The sequence below is a fragment of the Cherax quadricarinatus genome, chromosome 1, assembly GCF_038502225.1.
Source record: "Cherax quadricarinatus isolate ZL_2023a chromosome 1, ASM3850222v1, whole genome shotgun sequence".
Taxonomy (NCBI): domain Eukaryota; kingdom Metazoa; phylum Arthropoda; class Malacostraca; order Decapoda; family Parastacidae; genus Cherax; species Cherax quadricarinatus.
The window spans coordinates 12736197-12743953 of NC_091292.1; the positions used below are offsets into that span (position 1 = coordinate 12736197).

The 7757-nt window shown below is 46.7% G+C and overlaps 1 protein-coding gene across 1 annotated transcript in view; it reads left to right on the plus strand.

Moving 5' to 3' along the window:
* The first annotated feature begins 4247 nt into the window (after positions 1-4247).
* The window catches only part of LOC128685000 (spidroin-2-like), an 88928-nt gene continuing 85418 nt past the window's right edge, over positions 4248-7757 (plus strand). The window contains exon 1 of the mRNA XM_070085647.1: positions 4248-4396. The gene's annotated coding sequence lies outside the window, so the exon portion shown is untranslated. The remainder of the gene's footprint in view (positions 4397-7757) is intronic.

Here is a 7757-nt window from a genome sequence, read left to right on the forward strand (position 1 = left end):
ACTCCCAGCGCCCTAGCCGGAGCCCGAGTGCCAGTGCTACCAGGAGATTCTCTGTGGTGTGTCCGAGGTAACCTAGGCGGCTTGCCATGGGCTATTAACCCATGGGATTAATGGCCCATGGGGGTTAATTCGAGAGGATAACAGTGCCGTTTCTGCATGGTTATTACCCCTGTCTATCTAGGGAGGGTTGATGGATGGAAGACAGTGGCAGTTGAAAAGCCTTTCGTCTACAGAATCAGAAGACAGTTATATTAAAAATAACAGCAGTACGTTCATTAAATCACGTTCCTACGCCAACATCAGGAAACGCTATAAACTGCGCGAATGTCACAGGGAAAGTGTTGGTTGTGTGCGCAACACGCGCGGCGTCGCGCTCCACCAACACAATACATTAATTAATCTCTTGATATGTTTTTTTCTCGGGGAGATTATTTTCTTTGGTAAAGTTGAAGTTCAGAGAACGTTGGTCGAAGGTCAAGGCTGTTGATGTGTGGAAGCAGAGTTGAGGTGTGATGGCTGTTATTATTATTATTATTATTATTATTATTATTATTATTATTATTATTATTATTATTATTATTATTATTATTATTATTATTATTATTACAATTATTATTATTATTATTATTATTATTATTATTATTATTATTATTATTATTATTATTATTATTATTATTATTGTTACAATTATTATTATTATTATTATTATTACAATTATTATTATTATTATTATTATTATTATTATTATTATTATTATTATTATTATTATTATTATTACAATTATTACAATTATTATTATTTTTATTATTATTATTATTATTATTATTATTATTATTATTATTATTATTACAATTATTACAATTATTACAATTATTATTATTATTATTATTATTATTATTATTATTATTATTACAATTATTATTATTTTTATTATTATTATTATTACAATTATTATTATTATTATTATTATTATTATTATTATTATTATTATTATTATTACAATTATTATTATTATTATTATTATTATTATTATTATTATTATTATTACAATTATTACAATTATTATTATTATTATTATTATTATTATTATTATTATTATTATTATTATTACAATTATTATTATTATTATTATTATTATTATTATTATTATTATTATTATTACAATTATTATTATTACAATTATTATTATTACAATTATTACAATTATTATTAATATTATTATTATTATTATTATTATTATTTTCTCACTCATTATGGATATCGTATAAAGTGAAACTTAGGCTGGTCTTGACCTAAGCATATTACTGCAGGTATAAGTTACACTTATGATAATGAACACAGGATATACTTGCCAGCGTTATATACCATCAAAAATGTTACTGATATTGACGTCGGGTCTGTGAACTAAGTGATGTCAAATTTAACCTCACCGGATGCGGAAGGAACATGGGAGATCTGGTTAGCGGAAATCTGTTGACAGACACGACGTCAGTAGAGTCAGATTTAGAAGTATGAGCACCAAGACTTCAATTTATACTAAGTTATCACATTATTGTTGACATACCACATCGATAACTTGATAAATAAGACACATATACGACACTGGCGTATCTTTATTGGGTTTCTTTATTGGAAATAAAGTTATCGAAGCCTTGCTCTGCATTTTGATGTTGAATCGTCCTTATGAGGTGCAGCTCTGGGCCCTGGATAGTATATAATAGCCATAAATACTTTGGAAAATATCCAGAGAAGGATGATAATTTATTCCCCGTATTATAAATCCGTCTTGCAAAGGCGTGTTAATTTTGGTTTATCTTGTTTTATTCGTAAGGTACAATCAAGAATCACAGGTGTGTTTCTCACGAGAGAAACACCTGTGTGCCGGCACTACACGGGTCGTCATTGATGGTCTGCCTAACAACAATGGCACTCTGGTGGGTCAGGACAGTTTTTATTGATGCCTTTCTTACGAAGCGCATCAATATAGGAACATCAATAGTGCAGTATAGAAAAAAATATCTAACCAAGAGATAATTCTAGACAGTAAAACTGAATAAATTTAGATTCGAAAAAGATAGGATCTCCCTAGCATAAGAAAGTAGTCCTTTTGTAGTAGTGAACGTAGCACAAAGGAAGTGTGAAGATTGAGACACTTATGCAGCATATGGGAATCTTTATTCAGGAAACGTTTCGCCACACAGTGGCTTCATCAGTCCAATACAAAGAGGAAGGCGTAAGGAGAGGAGGAGAATGAGGTAATCAGTCCCTCAACCTGGAGTCGATGTGTTCAGTCCATCAATCTTGTAGAATGTACAGCATAGGGCCGTAGACGTGGCTTATATACTGTAGTGAGGTGACGTGAAGCAGATGGAGGCGGGGTCATAGTGGTACCATCCACTAGTCGAAGTAGGTCTTCGTCCAAAGGTTGAACAAGTGTTGAAGAATTCTTTGTAACAAGACCCCATGATGCTGCCGTGTCTGACAGTTGTGATGAATGGTTTGAAAAACCGACAAGTTGAAGATTGAGACACTTATGCAGCATATGGGAATCTTTATTCAGGAAACGTTTCGCCACACAGTGGCTTCATCAGTCCAATACAAAGAGGAAGGCGTAAGGAGAGGAGGAGAATGAGGTAATCAGTCCCTCAACCTGGAGTCGATGTGTTCAGTCCATCAATCTTGTAGAATGTACAGCATAGGGCCGTAGACGTGGCTTATATACTGTAGTGAGGTGACGTGAAGCAGATGGAGGCGGGGTCATAGTGGTACCATCCACTTGTTCAACCTTTGGACGAAGACCTACTTCGACTAGTGGATGGTACCACTATGACCCCGCCTCCATCTGCTTCACGTCACCTCACTACAGTATATAAGCCACGTCTACGGCCCTATGCTGTACATTCTACAAGATTGATGGACTGAACACATCGACTCCAGGTTGAGGGACTGATTACCTCATTCTCCTCCTCTCCTTACGCCTTCCTCTTTGTATTGGACTGATGAAGCCACTGTGTGGCGAAACGTTTCCTGAATAAAGATTCCCATATGCTGCATAAGTGTCTCAATCTTCAACTTGTCGGTTTTTCAAACCATTCATCACAACTGTCAGACACGGCAGCATCATGGGGTCTTGTTACAAAGAATTCTTCAACACTTGTTCAACCTTTGGACGAAGACCTACTTCGACTAGTGGATGGTACCACTATGACCCCGCCTCCATCTGCTTCACGTCACCTCACTACAGTATATAAGCCACGTCTACGGCCCTATGCTGTACATTCTACAAGATTGATGGACTGAACACATCGACTCCAGGTTGAGGGACTGATTACCTCATTCTCCTCCTCTCCTTACGCCTTCCTCTTTGTATTGGACTGATGAAGCCACTGTGTGGCGAAACGTTTCCTGAATAAAGATTCCCATATGCTGCATAAGTGTCTCAATCTTCAACTTGTCGGTTTTTCAAACCATTCATCACAAAGGAAGTGTGTCGTAGGGTATAGCAGGTGCCTCGTAGGTCACTGGTAGCACGTTCGGCTTACGACCCAGGGAGCTGAGATCGAATCCCGAATTGGTAGAAACTGATGGACAAGTCTGGTAACACCTGCTGTCACTGTTACCAATCTGCAGACAGATACCTGGAAGTTAGTCGACTGCCGGGGATATGATCTCACTGGTAATAACCCAGACTGCCTGGCTTTCTCAAGTTATACTGGGTTATTAACCCTCCTAGAGAGAAGCCTTCACTTTCTCTGAAGCTATCAACTTATTCTCACTAGCTTTCCTAGGTGGATCGTAGCACGCTGTCCTGCCTCTCACCTTTCACCTCTTCCTCTCACCTTTCCCTAACTTTCTCTCACTCTTCCTTATTTTTCTCTCACCTCTGTTCACCTTTCCCTCACCTCTCAATGCCTCAGATCCTTTCCCCCTCTCCCCCCCCCCGAGTACCTTTCACCCCTCCCCTCGCTAGGTTACCACGAGAAATGCTTTCAGATAAACACAAAAAAATAACCATTGTCTGAATTGGTATGTGTGGGGGGGGGTATATATGGGGAGGGGGAGAAGGGAGAGGTGGCAGTGCACGTGTGGGGGTACAACAGGTGCTGGGGGAGAGAGGGGGGAGGGGCAGCACGTGTGGGGGTACAGCTGGTGTACCTGCCTCGTGGGGTCAGTACATCAGCAGCACTGGGGCAGGAAAGACATCTGCTGGTGCTCCGTGAAAGTGCCACTAGACGAGCGAGCAGACGAGGCTGCTGACACTACCCGTAGCTGGGGGAGAGTGACACTACCCACAGCTGAGCGACAGTGCCTCTTACACCGCTAGACTGTCGCTATTTGCGCAGCTGAGCCACAGTGACACTTTCCTCATGTCATCTGCATCATTAGAGAGATCAGGGTAAGTGCCTCATCTCACACTCATCTCAGCATCTCGCTACTGTGAACTGTCATGCGTTACCAATGTCATCGTTACGAATGTCTACGTTAGTTAGCAATTCTTGTTAGCTAGTATATACTGTGTTACTACTGTCTGTGTTAGTTGTGTTACTACTGTCTGTGTTAGTTGTGTTACTACTGTCTGTGTTAGTTGTGTTACTACTGTCTGTGTTAGTTGTGTTACTACTGTCTGTGTTAGTTGTGTTACTACTGTCTGTGTTAGTTGTGTTACTACTGTCTGTGTTAGTTGTGTTACTACTGTCTGTGTTAGTTGTGTTACTACTGTCTGTGTTAGTTGTGTTACTACTGTCTGTGTTAGTTGTGTTACTACTGTCTGTGTTAGTTTCGTATTACTGATGTAGCAATATTGACAGCTTGATGTGTGCTAGTCGTTATCTTTATTACCAGAGGGACTGACCACCTCCAGCCCTGGCAGGGGGACTGACCACCTCCAGCCCTGGCAGGGGGACTGACCACCTCCAGCCCTGGCAGGGGGACTGACCACCTCCAGCCCTGGCAGGGGGACTGACCACCTCCAGCCCTGGCAGGGGGACTGACCACCTCCAGCCCTGGCAGGGGGACTGACCACCTCCAGCCCTGGCAGGGGGACTGACCACCTCCAGCCCTGGCAGGGGGACTGACCAGCTCCAGCCCTGGCAAGGGGACTGACCACCTCCAGCCCTGGCAGGGGGACTGACCAGCTCCAGCCCTGGCAGGGGGACTGACCACCTCCAGCCCTGGCAGGGGGACTGACCAGCTCCAGCCCTGGCAGGGGGGACTGACCAGCTCCACCCCTGGCAGGGGGACTGACCAGCTCCAGCCCTGGCAGGGGGACTGACCAGCTCCAGCCCTGGCAGGGGGACTGACCACCTCCAGCCCTGGCAGGGGGACTGACCACCTCCAGCCCTGGCAGGGGGACTGACCAGCTCCAGCCCTGGCAGGGGGACTGACCACCTCCAGCCCTGGCAGGGGGACTGACCAGCTCCAGCCCTGGCAGGGGGGACTGACCAGCTCCAGCCCTGGCAGGGGGACTGACCAGCTCCAGCCCTGGCAGGGGGACTGACCAGCTCCAGCCCTGGCAGGGGGACTGACCACCTCCAGCCCTGGCAGGGGGACTGACCACCTCCAGCCCTGGCAGGGGGACTGACCACCTCCTACCCTGGCAAGGGGACTGACCACCTCCAGGCCTGGCAGGGGGACTGACCACTTCCAGCCCTGGCAGGGGGACTGACCACCTCCTACCCTGGCAGGGGGACTGACCACCTCCTACCCTGGCAGGGGGACTGACCACCTCCAGCCCTGGCAGGGGGACTGACCACCTCCTACCCTGGCAGGGGACTGACCACCTCCAGGCCTGGCAGGGGGACTGACCACCTCCAGCCCTGGCAGGGGGACTGACCACCTCCTACCCTGGCAGGGGGACTGACCACCTCCTACCCTGGCAGGGGGACTGACCACCTCCAGCCCTGGCAGGGGGACTGACCACCTCCAGCCCTGGCAGGGGGACTGACCACCTCCTACCCTGGCAGGGGGACTGACCACCTCCTACCCTGGCAGGGGGACTGACCACCTCCTACCCTGGCAGGGGGACTGACCACCTCCAGCCCTGGCAGGGGGAATGACCACCTCAAGCCCTGGCAGGGGGACTGACCACCTCCTATCCTGGCATGGGGACTGACCACCTCCTACCCTGGCAGGGGGACTGACCACCTCCTACCCTGGCAGGGGGACTGACCACCTCCAGCCCTGGCAGGGGGACTGACCACCTCCTACCCTGGCAGGGGACTGACCACCTCCTACCCTGGCAGGGGGACTGACCACCTCCTACCCTGGCAGGGGGACTGACCACCACCTACCTTGGCAGAGGGACTGACCACCTACTATCTTGGCAGAAGGACTGACCACCTCCTTGGCAGAGGGACTGACCACCTGCTACCCTGGCACGGGGACTGACCACCTCCTACCCTGGCAGGGACTCTGACCACCTCCTACCCTGGCAGGGGGACTGACCACCTCCTACCTTGGCAGGGGGACTGACCACCTCCTACCCTGACAGAGGGACTGACCACCTCCTTGGCAGAGGGACTGACCACCTCCTATCTTGGCAGAAGGACTGACCACCTCCTATCTTGGCAGAGTGACTGACCACCTCCTTGGCAGAGGGACTGACCACCTCCTATCTTGGCAGAGGGACTGACCACCTCCTTGGCAGGGGGACTGACCACCTCCTACCCTGGCAGAGGGACTGACCACCTCCTATCTTGGCAGAGGGACTGACCACCTCCTTGGCAGAGGGACTGACCACCTCCTACCCTGGCTGAAGTACTGACCACCTCCTACTTTGGGAGAGGGACTGACTACCTCCTGCCTTGGGATAGGGACTGACCACCTCCTACGTTGGCAGAGGGAATGACCGCCTCCTACCCTGGCTGAAGTACTGACCGCCTCCTACTTTGGTAGAGGGACTGACCACTTCCAACCAAGGCTAAGAGATTGGCTCCCTTCCTCCAAGACTTTAGGACTGATCCCCTCCCACCAAGACTGAGGGACTGATCCCCTCCCACCAAGACTGAGGGACTGATCCCCTCCCACCAAGACTGAGGGACTGATCCCCTCCAACCAAGACTGAGGGACTGATCACCACAAAACTACTTCCACTGTCTTTAATGTTATATTCGCTTGCATTCAACTGAAGAAGCCTGTTGTACAGTTTTAGTACTCTCAGTGCTACTACCGTCAGTGCTACTACCGTCAGTGTTACTACCGTCAGTGCTACTACCGTCAGTGTTACTACCGTCAGTGCTACTACCGTCAGTGTTACTACCGTCAGTGTTAGTACTGTCTCTGTTAGTACTGTTAATGTTAGTACTGTTAGTGTTAGTACTGTTAGTGTTAGTACTGTCAGTGTTAGTACTGTTAGTGTTAGTACTGTTAGTGTTAGTACTGTCAGTGTTAGTACTGTTAGTGTTAGTACTGTTAGTGTTAGTACTGTTAGTGTTAGTACTGTTAGTGTTAGTACTGTTAGTGTTAGTACTGTCAGTGTTAGTACTGTTAGTGTTAGTACTGTCAGTGTTAGTACTGTCAGTGTTAGTACTGTTAGTGTTAGTACTGTCAGTGTTAGTACTGTTAGTGTTAGTACTGTTAGTGTTAGTACTGTCAGTGTTAGTACTGCCTGTGTTAGTACTGTCAGTGTTAGTACTGCCTGTGATAGTACTGTCAGTGTTAGTACTGTCAGTGTTAGTACTGTCAGGGTTAGTACTGCCTGTGTTAGTAATGTTAGTGTTAGTACTGTCAGTGTTGTACAGTACTGTCAGTGTTAGTAC